General features: G+C 37.6%; 1 non-coding gene across 1 annotated transcript; it reads left to right on the top strand.

Annotated features, from left to right (window-relative positions):
- The first annotated feature begins 3,455 nt into the window (after positions 1 to 3,455).
- On the top strand, positions 3,456 to 3,529 carry TRNAA-UGC. The gene has a single exon. It is a non-coding gene; the product is annotated as a tRNA-Ala (tRNA).
- The last annotated feature ends 14,330 nt before the right edge of the window (positions 3,530 to 17,859 follow it).

Here is a 17,859-nt window from a genome sequence, read left to right as displayed (position 1 = left end):
CTTTCATATAGTAATTAATAATATGCAATTCCTCATTTGACCACAAAGTAGGGCTCTTAATAAATGTTTTCTGGTTGATAAGCAAGGACTAAAAGTAATGCCCAAACAACCAGCAATATCTGTCCACTGACAACAACCAACATGGAATGGCCTGCACAAATATGCACATCGCATCTGCTTTACCCCTAGTAGGTCCTGGGTATGATTCCCAGTGGGACCACTGGTCTAACATTTCTCTGCAACTTGTCTAAACTATAATGACCTCATCAAATCCTTATACACATTTTCTACAAAGACTTTTCCCTAAGCTAACCATTCCCCTGCTTTTCCTAGATGCATTCATTTTATTCCTGTAAAACTTATTCAATTTCATGTAATCAAAATAGTCTATTTTATTGACAAATGATATAAACAGGCAATTTTCAAAAGAAATTAAGACCATTTCTAGTCATATGAAAAAATGTTCTAAATCACTATTGTTTAGAGAAATGCAAGTTAAAGCAACTCTGAGTTACCACTATACATGTCACAGATTGGCTAAGATGACAGAAAAAGTTCATGACAAATGTGGCAGGAGATGTGGGAAAACTGGAACATTAATGCATTGGTGGAGTTGTGAAAAGATCCAACCATTCTAGAGAGCTATTTGGAACAATGCCAAAAGGCTATCAAAATGTGCAGACTTTTGATCCAGAATGTTCCTACTGGGTCAGTATCCTAAGGAAATCATAGAAGAGGAAAAATGACACACGTGCAAAAATGTTTGTAGCAGCCCTTTTTGTAGTGACAGAACAGGAAAATGAGTAGATGCCCACCAACTAGGCAATGGCTGAATAAGTTTGGGATATGAAAGTAATGCAATAGTCTGTTCCATAAAATATTGTAAATAAGCTGATTTTAGAAAGCCCTGGAAAGATTTACATGAATTGATGTTGTATGCTGAGTAGCAGAGAAGACTAGAAAGGCAGACTACAGTTCAAGCCCAAAAGGCAATTTGTGTGAAGCCAGTCTGTTTCCTTCAAAGTGCAAGAAGCACTACCCACTGCTGTGAGCAAAACACCATACACAAAGGACACCTGAGCTCAGTGTAGCAGAGGAAGCTTGGAATAGCCCTCCTTTTACCACAAGGGCAAAATTTGATCATGTAAGTAAAATAAAGAGGAAATACCAAAAGAACGGGAAAGAAAATGAGCAAGAAACAGAAAAGAATCTGGATGATAAAAAGCTACTATGGTGACAAGGAAGATCAAAACACCAATTCGGATAAGAACAAAATCCCAACAGAAGAAATCTCAGCGAGTGAGATGAGTTCATCTCAAGCCCAAAGACGCTTCTTGCAAGTTCTCAAAAGAAACTGTAAAAAGGCAACAAAGACAGGTAGGGAAAAATGGAAGAAGACATGAGAGGTATACAAGAGAGTCAATAGCTAGAAAAATAAGGCAATTACTGAAAAAACACAATGAGCAAAACGCAAAGAAATCCAAAAGAAATCAATCCTTTAAAAAAAGCAAATGGGCAAATCTAAAAAAAAGAAATAAACACCTTAAACAGTAGAATTAATCATGTGGTAAAGGAGACACAATCGCTAAGTAAACAAAATCACACATTCAAATTTAAAATGGGCTAATAGAACTTAATGACTATAAGACATCAAGAATCAAACCAACTGCAAAAAAGGAAAAAAATGGAAGAAAATAAAAACTATCTCATAGGAGAAATAACCAACCTAGGAAATGGATCCAGGAGAGGCAATTTGAAAATTATTTCTATACCAGAAAGCTCCAAACAAAAAACCTTGGATAGCACTGTTCCAAAGATCATTGAGGACAATAGCTCAGGGATACTGGAACCAGAAAACAAAATAGTAACTGAAAGATTCAATCAATCACCTCCAGGAAGAAAAAATTAAAAGCTATTATTAAAAAAAGAAAAAAATCAATTTCAGCCTTATTTTAATGCTACATATTCATTAATCTTAAAGCACCACTGTGGTATGATTAAATTACTACAGTTAAGAATTTTTTTATTAAACTAATAAAAAAGTTTTTAAAAATCATCAATTTTATTTTTTGCAATCACCACAATCCCTGCTTTGCTTAAGAATTCATCTCCTGAGAATCCAAAACTCTGAATAGTACATGATTTGGTTCTGTTCTAATTTTTTATGGCATAATTTTTAATATTCATATCATGTATCCATTTTGAATTAATTAGGGAATAAGTTATACCATATTAGTCTAAACCAAATATTTAGCATGCAACTTTTTGAATTTTTCAAGCAATTTGTATCAAATAGAAAGTTCATTCCAATGTAAGTTAAGTTTGTCAATTTATCAAACACTAGGATGCTCAGAGTCATTATATCTGATTCATCCTTCTTTAATCTATTTCACTGATCTACTTTTCTATTTTTTTAATGATTTTTTTTTTACTTTTGAGGAATATTGCCTCATAATGTACTTTGAAAACTAGTGGTACTTGTTCCCCTCTATTCCTACCCTTTGTCATTATTCCCTTTGTTATCTATTGTTCTTTCAAATGACTATTTTTTGTCTACATTTATCAAGTTCTGGAAATGATTACTTTGGAAGTTTGATTGATAGAGCATCAAAATGATAAATCAATTTGGGTTCTGTTGGCCTGTCCTCCAGACAATTAGACAGTTTTTTGTTTTTTAAGAGAATCTGGTAAATGTGTCCCTACGTGTATTGTGCATGCCTTATTAGACTGAGGGGGCAACTTCCAGGGCTGTAGATAAGCCTGGAGTCAGGAGGACTGCTCCTCCAGAGAGCAGATCCGGCTCAGACACTTCCTAACAGTGACCCTGGTCAAGTGACCTGCCCCTGCATGCCTCAGCTTCCTCATCTGTCAAATGGGCAGGAGAAGGCCATGACAAACATTCCAGTATGCCTGCCCAGAAACCGCAGGTGGGGTCAAAAAGCACCATGGAAATGCCCGATCAGCACCCCAAAAGAGGGACAGGTCTGAAAGGGATCCTGCCTTGCTCCCAGCTGTCAGGGGCCTGGGAGGCTCTCCCTCATCTGCTCTGACCTCTGACCTCCCTGGCCTCCTTTAAGCCCCACCCAAAATCCCACTTTCCACAGGAAGCCTTCCCTAAGCCCCTTAATTCTAGGGTCTCCCCTCTGTTCATTGTTTCTGACTCAATGGGCAGACAGATTGCTTTGTATATATCTCTTTGCATACTGTCTTTCCCATTAGACTGTGAGCCCCCAGAGATCGGGGACTGTCTTTTTCCTCTTTGTGTATCCTCAGGCTTAGCAGAGTGCCTCGCACATAGTGGGCGCTTAATAAATATTTCCTGCTCGATTAGGAAGCACTCAGAGTCACGCCAGAACCAGCAGGTATACACATCCTCTGAGAATAAAGAATATGAAATGCCTGGCATGACTCTGTATAAGCTCTTTAGGACTGAAAGCAGACCCCAGCCCTGTGCCGGCTTCCATGGTGTAGTGGTTATCACGTTCGCTTTGCCAGCGGTATGTCCTGGGTTCGATTCCCAGTGGAGCCAAGGCTTCTAGCATTTTTTGCCAACTTGTCTAAATTATACATGTGGTTAACAAGTCCTTATATACATTTTTTACAAAGATTTCTCCCCCTAACTAACCAATCCCCTTCTTTACCTACAATTTCAGAAGAAATTAAAACCATTTATACTCATGAAAAAAATGGTAAAATCGCTATTGATTAGAGAAAAGCAGACTAAGGCAACTCTGAGGTACCACTCCACACTCTCAGATTGGCAAATAGGACAGGAAAATATAACCATTAATATGGCAGAGAAGGTGGGAAAGCAGGGACAATCATGCATTCTTGGTGGAGTTGTGAGAGGATGCAACCATTCTGGAGAGCGGTGTGAAACTATGCCCAAAGGGCTAGCAAAGTATGCAGACTCATATCCAGCATGGCTGCTGTTGTGCCTATATCCTAAGGAAATGACCTAAGAGGGAAAAGCACACACAGGTGGAAAAATGTTTGTAGCACCCATTTTTGTAGTAGCAAAGAATGGGAAAATGAGTAGATGCCCACCAATTAGGCAATGGCCAAGTAAGGTGTGGGATATGAAATGATGGAATGTAATGGTCCATAAAACATTGAGATAAGTGGTGTTACAAGGGCCTGGAAAGATTGATGTGAATTTCTGCAGAGTAGCAGAGCACATCAGAGTGGCAGACTCCAGTTCAGGCCCAGAAGGCAAATTCTGGGAGACCAGTAAGTTTCCTGGAAAGAGCAAGGAGCACTGCCCCCTGCTGGGAGCGAACCAACACACGCTTGGTTTGAAGGCCCATGTGCTCAAAACTAAGGCTCAGAGCTACACAGGAAGTGGAGGACAGCTCCCCCTTTACCCCAAAGGCAGGCATGAACGACAAAAGTAAAGAGAAGAGGAAATGCCAAAAGAAAGAGAGGAAAATGAGCAAAGAAACAGCAAGAACCTTGACTAGAGCAACCTCTCGTGGTGACAGGGAAGATCAAAACAAACTCAGGCAAGGACAAAATGCCCAGAGGAAACCTCAGAAGGTGAGATGAGTTTTCTGAAGCCCAAAGAGGCTTTTGGAGTCACCAAAATAGACTGGGAAAAAGGCAACTAAGACAGGTAGAAAAAAATGGGAAAAGACACGAGAGGTACGCAAGAGAGACTCAACAGCTTCAAAAAGGAAGGCAGTTGCTGGGGGGGGGGGGGGGAGGGGAGAGCCAAATGCAAAGAAATCCACTGAAGAAATCAATCCCTTAAAAAAATAATTGCCAAAATCTAAAAAAGAAATCAACACCTTGAACAGCAGAATTGGTCACATGGTAAAGGAGACACAAAACCTAACTGAACAAAACGACACATTAAAAACCAGAAATGGCAAATGGAAGCAAATGACTATAAGACATTTAAGAACCAGTCAAACCTACCAGCAAGAATGAAAAAAATGGAAGACAATGAAAAATACCTCATTGGAGAAACAGCCAACCTAGAAAATAGATCCAGGAGACACAATTTCAAATTATTTGTCTACCTGCAGGCCCTGAGCAAAAAAGGCCTTAGATAGCATTCTTGCAGAGCTCAAGGACAACTGTTGCCCAGACCTACTAGAAACAAAGGATGAAATAATCACTGAAAGAATCCTTCAATCACCTCCAGACAGAGAAAATAAAAAGCTATTATCAAAAAACAAGAAAAGGAAATAAACTTCAGACTCATATTCACGCCACATATTCATTAGTCTTAAAGCACCACTGTGGTATGGAGAAAATGACGACAGTTAAGCATCTTTTCAGCAAACAGAAAACTTACCCCCAGAATCATCCATTTACTTTTCTGTAATCACCTCTAACCCTGCTTTGCGGAAGAATTCATCTCTTCTGAAATCTAAAACTGGGAAAATATGAGATTTGCTTCTCTTCTAATTTTAATGGTAAAAACTTTAATATTCAGGTCATGTATCAATCTTGAATTAATTATGGAATATGTTACAATATACTAATCTAAGCCGAATTTTTGCCCTACACCTTTTCCATTTACCCAGCAATTCCTATCAAATACAGAGTTGTTCTCAAACTATTGTTAAGTGTGTTGGTTTAGCAAAAACTGAGATACTGAGTTTCACTATTTCTAATTCTTTCTTATTCACTCTATTTTGATGATTTATTTTTCTATTTTTTTAACAAGTATCAAAAGGTTTTGATGACTGCGGCCTCATAATATTCATAGAAACCTGGAAGTACTTGACCCCTTTATACCTCTCCTTTTTCATTTATTTTCCTTGCTACTTTGTGTTCTTCCAAATGAATTTCCATCTTAATTTATCAAGTTCTGGAAAGCATTACTTTGGTCATTTGATTGGTAGAGCATTAAAATGCTAAATCAATTTTGGGTTCTGTTGCACTATTCACCAGATATTAACACTGTTCTTTGGTTTTTCACAGAATTTGGTAAATGTGTCCCTACAAGTACTGTATATACTTTATTAGACCGAGGGGGCAACTCCTGGGGCAGTGGATAGCCTGGAGTCAGGAGCACTCCTCTTCCTGAGAGCATATCCTGCCTGTATCATTACTAGCCATTATGTGGACCTGGCCATGTGACTGCAATTCTCAGCTTCCTCATTTGTCAAATGGGCAGGAGAAGGCCAAGACAAACACTCCAACATGCCTGCCCAGAAACCACAGGTGGGGTCAAAAAGCACCATGGAAATGCCCGATCAGCACCCCACAAGAGGGGCAGCTCTGAAAGGGATCCTGCCTTGCTCCTAGCTGTCAGGGGCCTGGGAGGCTCTCCTCATCTGCTCTGACCTCTGACCTCCCCAGTGTGGGCCTTTAAGCCCCCAACCAAGATCCCGCTTTCCACAGGAAGCCTCTCCTTGCTCCCCTGACTCTAGTGTCTCCCTCTGTTCCTCGTTTCCTGACTCAACGGGATGGATTGCTTTATGCTTATATATCTCTTTGGATGCTGTCTCCTGCTTAGATTGGGAGCCCCTGAGATCGGGGACTGTCTTTTGCTCTTTGTGTATCCCCTCAGCCTTCCGCCAGGACCTAGCACACGGTGGGCGCTAAATAAATGTTTCCTGCTTCTTTAACAGGCACTCAGAGTCACAGACAACGACCACCTACAACGGCCACTGACAAGGAATTCGAACTCTCCGGCGTGAATCTGCATAAGGTCTATAAGACCCAATGGAGGCCCCAATGCCAGGCCAGGTTCCATAGTGTAGTGGTTATCACGTCTGTTTCACGCACTGATGAGACACTCCTCCAAAAACAAAAAGAAAGGGGGACACAGGTAACCCTGCAGGATAACTTCTAAATTTAGTTCTCTATACCATTAATTTTTAAAATTTTTGATAAAGATGCACTGGCTCCAGCAGATGGTTTTATAAACTCCACCAGAAGAGCACAGTGTCCAGTGTGAGCAGCTCCATTATCTTAGATAATTGCTATAGTGATATGGAGATCTAGAAAGTGGTGGAATGGAAGGGACCAGATAGGTTAACTGGCTTGGACAAGAGGGTTTGCTTGTATCTCTCTACAGGTGAAGAAGGAATCAGATGTGGTGCCAACGAGCTTCATTCTCCTTGTCCATCAGAGAAACAGAAAGAAAAACCTCAAAACAAAGGAGAAGATTTAAGAAAACACTGACACTGAAGGAGCATGGCTGACAATGAGACTGTTAAAATAACTTTTAAATCTTTAGAATCATTGGATTTTCTAACCCAAGGAGAGACTGTTTCAAGTTCTTCAAAACAAAGGAAAAGATTCAAGAAACACCTGACACTGAAATATTGATAATGAGACTGTTAAAATAATTAAAATTTTCATGAATCATTGGATTTCCTAACAAGATGAGACTCTTTTCAGTTCTTGAAAACCAGCAAGAATCATTGGATTTCCTTTGAGATGAAAAATTGTTGATGAGACTATTGCAGTACTTCAGGAGCTTACAGGAATTATTGATTCCTGGCATAAGGATCTAATGGACAATGGATCTCTTTTTGGGACTAAATTTTAGGACTTATGACATGTATAATTTGTATGTTGATTCATGTTATGAAAATTGTTTACTTGTAAAGCTTACAGGGAAATCATTGGATTCCGGGAATATGAACCACGGATACAATGGGTCTTTGACTATTTCTAGGACTTATGGACATGTACAAATTTCTTCATGTTGATTCATGTTATTTGTTAACATTACTACTAGCCTGTGTTATATTGCTATGCCATGTAACTATGTGTAATATCTCCCATATTGATGGATTTATGTACACACTTTGTTTTACAACTGTTTCAAGTGAGCCCTTAGAAACCTGAAGTTAATCTGATTTAATTTTTCTGTTTCCTTTGGTGTTTTCATCTTCCTTTCCTGAGATGAAGAAGGTGTGACCCCCTTCTTTTATGGTGTTTTACCCTTTTTGAGCATTCAGGGAAGGTATGATCACCTTTTTGAAGTTCTCACCACCTTGGGAAGTCAGGGAAGTCATGACTCACCTATGTTCTAAATTAAAAGAAAAGGGTAGATGTTGAATCTTTTACAAACTGTTAAGTCAGTAGAATTGATAGGAGACAATAATTATCTAATTTAGCATGGTTCATTATGATTGATTTGATCTTAGAAGGAGATATTTTTGGGCCAGAACTTGAAACAAGGTACTACATAACTGATAGAAATCGATGCTTGTGTTCACACCTTTTAGAGAGCTCTTGGAACCAAGCAGAGATAGCCTCTGAGCTAACTGGCTATATTGAAGGACACAATAAAGATCTGAACTTTTTATCAGCTGGTTGTGATTTTGGGTGATTATTTACTTGTAAATTGAAATCTAAAGCTGCTTCCAGAAAATCTCCTAAGGAAACCTGCTTTCTCCTAGAAAGAACTATTATTATATTTTAAAGAAGAAAATATCCAACATTTTGACAATTGAACTTCTTTTATTTTTAATGATATTTTTATCTTCCAAATATATGTGTAAAAACTTACCTTCATAAAAACCTTTGTTCAAGATTTTGCTCCTTTTTTCTCTAATGTCACCTTTCTAAGAAAAACAAAGAATTTGATAAAAGTTAAATATGCAATTCTTCTAAACATATTTCCATATTTGTGATGCTGAACAAAAAAAAACGAACAAGATGGGAAAAACATGAAATAAAAAGCAAGAAAATAAATAAATAAAGCCAAAAAAGGTGAAATGTTATTGTCTGATCCACATTTGTTATTCAGTAGTTTCTGATGTGGATGGACTTTTCAATCACAAAGTCTTTTTTGTTGTTGCTCTTTAATCACCTCATATTGTTGAAAAGAGCTAATGCTTCATGTATTACTGGATATATAGCAATATTTATATTAATGTGTTTAGTAATGCTATTTTATATATATATATTATTATATGATAGAGAACTATAAAGGAGCTCTTATATATATAAAATATTTATGAATACATTATATGTAAATTACATGCTTATATGGTAAGGGAATATATATATGAATGTCCTATGTGTAAATATGTCTTGTAACATAAATATTATGTAATAAGCTTTTTTGCAAAAAAAAAATAATACTGAGATAGTATATAAATTAAATTTTGCAAATAAAAAAAAGAATTTTTCAATGAGTGCAGGCAGTAGTTTAAGGAGAATATCAGCTTTGGGCATTGATGGTGGGGTGTAATGCTTTCTTCCTGATGTGTCCTAGGAAGGAATTATACCTTCATAGCTGACTTACAAGGCCAATATTTTGGTTAAATTACTTGGACTCTTCTCTTAGGTTTTAATATATAGTTTTCAAATAAGCCTGCAAGAAGCATAAGGACAATGGTTCGTAGGAAGTAGAGCATAGAGGCCAGCTGGCCAATAATAATAACAGCTAATTATCACATAATCTTGTTGTTACTGTGTACAATGATCTCTTGGTTATACTCACTTCACTTAGCATCAATTTATGTACATCTTTCCTCATGACATATTCAACCAATTCCCAATTGATGGGTATCCATTCAAGTTCTAGCTCCTTGCCACTACAAAAAGGGCTGTTATGACAATTTTTACACATGCGAGGCCTTTCCCTGTATTTATGATCTTTTTGGGATATAGGCCCAAAAGAGATATTTGGGCAGTGATGTTTTTAAAAAAATATTTATTTAGTATTTCCCCATTCAAAACATTATATATATATATATATATATATATATATATATATATTACTTTTAAGATTTTTGAATTCTGGATTCTCCTCTAATTTAAGAAATCACATGTGAAATTAATCAAAACATTTCCATAAAAATCAAGTTGTGAAAGAAAAGAGATATCCCACCTTAATGAAAATAAAACCCACAAGAAAAATTATGTTAAAAATAAAGTAAGAGAGATAGAGAAAAACAGAGAATGCTTCAATTCTTTCTCTGGATAGCATTATTATTAAACATCCTTCATAGTAGTGCTAGATGATTGTACTATTGAAAATAACAAAGTCATTTACAGATGGTCATTCAGAACATTACTATTACTTTGTATCCAGTATATTTCACTTTGTTCATAGAGGACTTTCCAGGTTTTTTCTTCCTTGACAGCATCCTGCTCATCATTTCCTAGAGCAGGGGTCCTCAAACTATGGCCCACGGGCCAGATGCAGCTGCTGAGGACATTTATGCCGCCCGCTGGGTTATGGCTAATCAGACCAGAAGTGACCTTCGACCTAAACTCCCCTTAGCAATTCACACTTCCAGCACTGGGCTGAGGTGGCAGAAACAGAGTGTGAGGCAATACCAAGGTGAAATGAGTTCCCAGGCTGGGGTGTGTGGTGTGGGAAGGGAGAGAGATGCAGAAGACAGAGAACTGATGGCCTGCGGCCTTATACAGTAATGGCAGCCAACACAACAGACAGGCATGGGGGATGTACAGAGCATGCTACACATGTCACGGCCACTGCTGGGAGAATTCACTGCAGCAATGAAGGTCAGAAGCAGAGCTCGAAGAGTGGGAGAGAGAGTGTGGAAATGGAGCATCACAGCGCAGAGGCAGCTTGGAGGAAGTTGGGCATTGCAGTCTGTATGTCTCTATGTGGGCAAAGTTATTGCTGGTATATTGTTTTGTAGCGATATATATATGTATGTATTTTACTAATAGCAATTTGGAATCCCTAGGAAATAATGATGTCAAGAAAAAGAAAAATTGACTCGGAGTGTAGGATATTCAAAAAAACAGTGGACTTATGATTACTTTTTCATGCAGTACAAGGAAAGAGCTGTATGTCTGATATGCCAGACACTATATTCTGTGTTCAAAGAATATAATTTGCATCGACACTATGAAACTCAACATAAAGATATATATGATTGTTTGGTTGGAGAAGTGAGAAAAGATAAAATATTAAAACTGGAAAATACATTGACAACTCAGCAAAATACTTTTGTGAAGCCGAAGCAGCTAAATATTTCATCACTGCAAGCAAGTTTTCAAGTTGCCAAGCTAATAGCATGCACTGGCAGACCATTTGTGGAGGGAGAATTTGTTAAAGAATGCCTTCTTTCTGTTGCCAAAGAGATGTGTCGGGAGAAGGCCGATTTATTTAGTACAGTGAGTCTTTCAGGAAAATGGGAGACAACCTGCATCAGCATTTGCAAAACTCGATAAAAAAATTTCATATTTTTTCTTGGCACTTGACGAAAGCAATAATGTTCATGATTCTGCACAACTTCTAATTGTTATTCATGGGACGAATGATTATTTTGAAGTCATAGAAGAGCTTGTTGCACTGCAAAGCAGCAAAGGAACAACTATAGGAGAGGATATATATGAAAAGGTTTGCCAAACTATGAATGGTTTGGAGTTGGACTGGGCTAAACTAGCCAGCGTGACAACTGATGGTTCTTCTAGCATGGTGGGGTCTAAGAAAGGAGTAATTGCTCACATTAACCAAGAGATGGACAAACATAACCATTCTCATCCAATAGCCACACACTGCCTCATCTACCAAAAAGCACTGTGTAGTAAATCACTGAAGTGGGAATCTGTTATGAAAATTGTGGTATCTTGTGTTAACTTCATTAGAGCTAATGCACTAAATCACAGACAATTTCAGGAATTTCTGTCTGAGCTCAATGTTGAGTATGAAGATATTCTATATCACACAGAAGTCCATTGGCTGAGTTGAGGGAGAGTTTTGAAATGTTTCTATGACTTTCACAGATTACAACTTTTCTGCTTTCAAAAAACAAAGAAGTACCAGAGCTCAATGATGCAGAATGGAAATGGCACCTTGCCTTTCTGACAGATATAACAGAGCTACTCAACAATTTCAATATGCAACTTCAAGGAAAGAGGAAGCTCATCTGTGATATGCAATCACATGTCAAAACATTTGAAGTAAAATTAGGCCTCCTCATCAAACAAGTGAAGGAGGAAAACTTCTGCCATCTCCCACAACTCAACATCTGTTAGCAGAAAAACTGCTGATTGCATTCCCAAACAAAACATGTGTGGATTCACTGAAAAAAATTGCAAAAGGAATTTCAATTTAGATTTAAAGAGCTTCATCTCCATGAATGGGGCATACAGCTTTTCCGTAAACCATTTTCTATTGACATTGAAAATGTGGATACAATTTACCAAATGGAACTGGCTGAACTGCAGAATTGTGACTCTCTGAAAGATGCTTTCAAGTCAAGCAGCCTTCATAATTTCTATGCATCTCTCCCCTCTGAGACATACCCTCATCTCAGGAACCATGCACTCAAAATGGCAACCATCTTTGGCAGCACTTATGTCTGTGAACAGACTTTTTCTGGAATGAAACATTTGAAATCTCCAACCAGATCACGACTAACGAATGCACACTTGCATCACTTGTTACAATTAGCAGTGGCAAATATGGAACCAGACATTGACCATCTCATTAGTCAAAAGTAGGCCCATAGTTCCCATTGAAATACTGGTAAGTTTGTGGATTTAACTTTACTTCATTTTAAATATTGTATTTGTTCCCATTTTGTTTCTTCATTTCAAAATAAGATATATGCAGCGTGCATAGGAATTTGTTCATAGTTTTTGTTTTTATTATAGTCCAGCCCTCCAACAGTCTGAGGGCCAGTGAACTGGCTCTCTATTTAAAAAGTTTGAAGACCCTTGTCCTGAGAATAATAATATTCCATCAGAAAAGTTGGTTCAATTCTTAAAAATTCTACTGCTAATTGTATTTTCCCCCCATTTATTCTCTCTTTCCTGTCATCCTATCCCTCTTCAAAAATGTTTTGCTATTGACCACTTTCTTCCTCAATAGGCCTTCTCTTTTATCATCACTCCCTTCCCATATGCTATTTTCCTTTTTCCTATAGGGTAAAATAATTTCTATACCCCAATTAGTATGTATGTTATTTCCTATTTGAGTCAATTCTTATGAGATTAAAATTCACTTGCTCATCTTCTCCTACCTTTCTTCCCTTCCTGGGTGAAGGATTTTTCCTGCCTCTTTTTTATGGCAGATAATTTGTACTATTCCACTTTTCCCTTTCCCTTTCTCCTATCACATTTCCCCTCTTACACTTAATTTCATCATTAAAAAGTATTATCCCTTCATTTTCAACTCATACACATGCCTTCTGTCTATATATATTCCTTCTAACTGTAATAATAATGAAATTTATTTTTGAGTTACATGTATCATCCTCCCATGTAGGAAAGATAAACAGATAAACATTAAGTCCCTTATGATATCACTTTCCTGATTACCTCCATATGCTTCTCCAGAGTCCTGAATTAAAAAATCAAATTTTCCAATCTGCTCTGGTCTTTTCATCATGAATGCTCGAAAATCCTCTATTTCATTGAATGATGTTTTACTCTAAAGGATTATACTTAATTTTGCTAGGTAAGTGATTCTTGATTACAATCCTAGTTCCATTGCTCTCTGGAATATCATATTTCAGGTCTGCTGCTAAATCTTGTGTTATCCTGACTGTGGCTCCATTATACTTGAATTATCTCTTTCTGGATGCTTGCAATGTTTTCTCCTTGAGCTGGGAGTTCTAGAATATGGTTGTAATATTCCTGGGAGCTTTTACTTTGACACCTCTTTCAAGAGGTTATTGGTGGATTCTTTCAATTTCTATTTTGCCCTCTGGTTCTTGAATATCAGAATAGTTTTCCTTGATATTTTCTTGAAAGATGATGTCCAGTTCCCCGCCCCCTCTTTTTTTATTATGACTTTCAGGTAGACCAATAATTTTTAAATTATTTCTCCTGGATCTACTTTCCAGGTCAGTTGTTTTGCCAATAAGATATTTCACATTCTTTGTTTTTTAATTTTTTGTTTTGATTTTTGTATTTTGATTTCTCATAAAATTGTTAGCTTCCATTTATTAAATTCTATTTAAAAAAATATTTTCCTCAATGAACTTTTGGCCAATTTTGCTTTTGACGATATTCTTCCCATTAGCTTTGTGTATTTACTTTTGCACCTCTCTCAGTTCTTTTTTAATTTTTCCTCTGTCACTTACTTGACTTTCAAAAAGTCATTTCAGCTCTTCCATGGCTTGAGTCCAATTCTTATTTTTCTTGGAGGCCTTGGAATATAGAAGCTTTGTTTTTTTGGATTTAGAAGTGTGTTTTATTATAGTCTTCTGTTTTGTTATCATTTTCCGGGTGTGTTTAATATTCCTTATCACTGTAATAACTTTTAATGGTCAGAAACTTTTTTTTGTTTCTGCTCATTTTCCTAGTCTAATATACTTCTTTTAACTCTTTATAAAAGTAGAGCTGTTTTCAGGGTGAAAGGTGCATTGTCCCAAATTCAGGGATTTTGTGCAGCTGTTTTCAGAAATCCTTCTAGGAATCTGACCACAAGCACTCTTTTTGCTCTGGACCTGTTAGGTGTCCCTGTCCCACTGGAGCTGTAAGAGCTAATGTGCTTGCTGGGACTGGGGCTCCACTGACATGGGCTATAATGGGACTGCACACCAGACTCCTACCACTTTGCCATAGATCATTTCCACTGACTTTCCAAGTCCTCCCTTGTGTTCCCAGACTAAGATATCCAGAAGTCCCTAGTACTGCCACTGACTCAAAGTTCAGGCCAGGCTGAAACTTGGGCTGGGGCTGGGGCTGAGTCCAGGGCTATGGCCCTGAATTGGGATTGCAGTCTGGACTTCCACAATGTTGTCACAGACCTTTTCTGCTGAGTTTCTAAGTTTCCTTCCTATGAAAAATGTTCTACTCATTTTTGGGGTGTGTTGATGCTTTAAAATTTATTTAGAGTCACTATTTAAAGAAATTTAGAGCAGTTTGGGGGGCAGATTGGGCAAGTTCCTGTCTTTACTCTGCCATCTTGATTCCATACCCAAATTGAATTTTTAAATGAGTTGTTTTGTTCATTCGATTGTTTTTTTTTTCCATTTCATTAATTCTCTTTTTTTAGGAAGTTTTCTCTTTTTTTCATTTTACCAATTCTACTTTTCAAGGAGTTGTTTTCTTTTTCCAATTCATCAAATTTATTTTTAAGGAGTTTTTTTTTTTTCTATTTTGCTAAATCCATTTTAAGGGTGATTTCTTTCAGACAGTTTTTGTGTTTCCTTTCCCAAAGTTCTCATTTCTTTCCCAATTTTCTTCTGTCTTTTAAGATCCTTTTGAATTCTCCTAAGGAACATTTTAAATTGGAGAGTTAAATCCTTTGAGGCTTTATCTGGAGAAAATTTGCCTTTAGTGTCTTCAGGGTTTAAGGTCTGTTCTTCCATGTCTCCATAGTAGATATCTATGAACAGAACTCTTTGCTTTTGTTCATTTTTAAAGGTTATCATCTGTTCTTAGGGCAAAATAAAGATTGCCCAAGCTTCCTCTACAGAAAACAGTGGCTGCATGCTGCCCTAGAGATGGTGCTGCTGGTTTCCTTTTGTAGCTAGTGGATGTGGCTAAGATTTACTTGTTATGCTGGGATTCAGGGACTCAGTGATTTGCCTTCTGTAATTGCCTTGGAGTTCTCACAGTTAATCTCACTTATTCACTGATTTCTGAACCAGGACAGACTAGCCAATGCTATATTTTTGGCTAAGAGTCTACATTCAAATATTTGTGAGTTCTATCACTACAAAACTAGTTCAGAGACTGGTTTCAGTTAGATGGATTACTACTAATTGATGATAAAGACAAGAGCTTAGCTCTAATGTATTCGATTAGGAAAGCTTAAGGGACAGGGAAGGATCACAATAATGAAATGTTGAGGCTATTATGACTACTACAAAGGGTCCTTTAAAACCAATGGGCCAATACATCCCACATGAATTAGTGAAACATCCTATGTGTGCATACTCTGAAAAAGAAACAAACAACTAAAAGCCTTCTATAGCCTTCTAAGGTTTATTAAAGATGGTTTATTAATCAAAGAGGTGAAGTGGATAAAACTCTGAGGTAGGAGTCAGAAAGACCTGAGTTCAAATAATCCTCAAGCATTGACCAGCTGTATGGCCCTGAATAAGTCATTAAGCTTTGCCTGACTAAATGTCTTTGATTTTAAAATAAAGATAATAAGATCTCTCATACAGGATTGTTATGAGAATCAAATTAAATAATATTTGGAAGGAATCTAGTACAGTGCCTGGACATTGTGGGTACTATATATGTCTTATTCTCTTGTCTTTTCTTCCTTCTACAATATGTGTGACATATATTATTTATAGCATCCCTATTTGGTAAAAAAAACCCAAAAAACAGACACTTAAATATGTATTAATGCCAAGTTTTTAAAATCAAATTACCTAGTTCATAAGAGATCTGAGTTAGTCATCTGTGCTTCTTCCTGAGACCATGCAGCAAGAATCAAGAAGGTAAAACAAACTAAACATATTACTCAGGAATATAAGAAATCGCATTTTAGGGAAGCAGATTAGCTTTTCAAACACAAATGTAGACTCTTTTCACTCTAGCCTAATCTTAGGTAACAGCCTTTGAGTACACATTTCCTGCTGCTCACTCTTCCTCTCATGCATTATAGTTGAACACCAGCTTGTACTGGCTACTGTTGTCATTTTCTTGCAATCAAATGTCTTCAGCTTTTCTTCAGAACTCCTGGTAATTCCTTTGTTCTTATGGCTTTTGGTTGCCCACTTAGACTCAGATACTCCTGTTACTTCACTAAGTACCTGCAGGTTCCAACTCAAGCTGTTCACCAATTTGGCAATGATATTTAGCTTACCCTGCATAACAGCAAACAGATTATGATGGAAATTCCTCTTCAAAGTCTTCAGGGTAATTTTCAGAGACAGATGATCAGCAGGTCCAGTTGAAGGGTGAAAGTCAGTGGATCCTTCAGAACCTGAAGTAGGTAGAAAGCATCTCAACTCCAGAAGAGCAAATGAAACACCTAATTCCAAAGGAAGCTAGAGACTCCAGCCCTCCACAGGAAAGGAAGATTTACCCCAGTGAATACTGCCCAGGAAGCTGGGAAGCATTCATCCATTGATGTGCTTGCTGGATTGCTTAAGAAATTGCTGAACACTACAGAACGTCACTGAATCTTCTATTTTACTCACCGTCACAGAGGCCTTGGGATTTCTTTTGCACTTGGGTATTTTCAGAGAGACAGTTGTCTCATTCAGGGTCCCCTCAGTTGACAGCACAAGGCTAAAAGCTGAAAAGGGATGGATGACTAAGCTCATCCTTTATATAGGGCAACATTTCATTAAGGCAAGGGACAGAGCCATGTGCATCAGTATGGAAGGGGCTTTCTTTCTTACCTATGGAACAATATGAAGCAACCTTGAGAAGGTATTTTAGGAACTGCCCCCATCCTGCTGGTTAAGTGTAATGGAATGATGCATGAAAGCAATACATGTCTGCCAAAGGAAAGGCGTCTTTCCTCTGCGTAGAGGCTGAGACTTGTTTGCTCACAGAGCACCCTCCCTTATGTGCCCTGAAATTGCTGTCCTTCAGGAATGGCTATTTGAAGATGGCAGTTCTGATGTGCCAGACAGAATTAAATTTGTCTGGAGGGTTCCATTTCAGTGGAAAGTCTGACCATATAGATGTCATGTGTTTACATCTATTTCTTTCTGCCATCCTCTGCTATTGTTATGAGCTCAGATTCCTTTAGCTTTCTTTCTTTGTCCACTTGCTTTCAGGGCATTTTTCAGGACAGATTCTAGGGAGGAAGGGGTATTGGGAAGCTCCAGAATCTATCTGACAAAAGAGACGGGCATTGCTCCTCTCATTTCTTTCTTTCTCTCCTCTTCAAAAGCAAGCAAACAGCAACAACAATAAAAACGAAAACATTCCATTCATCATAGCCAGAGAAGTGAAAATATAGGTCCCAGGGTCCCCTAAAGGAAAGTAAATATGTGATACTTTTAGTAGAACATTTGTAATAAAAAAAGTGGAGGA

Source organism: Sarcophilus harrisii, chromosome X (genome assembly GCF_902635505.1).
Source record: "Sarcophilus harrisii chromosome X, mSarHar1.11, whole genome shotgun sequence".
Classification (NCBI taxonomy): domain Eukaryota; kingdom Metazoa; phylum Chordata; class Mammalia; order Dasyuromorphia; family Dasyuridae; genus Sarcophilus; species Sarcophilus harrisii.
Note: the sequence above shows the minus strand (reverse complement) of the source record. Positions and strands in the feature narration are given on the sequence as shown.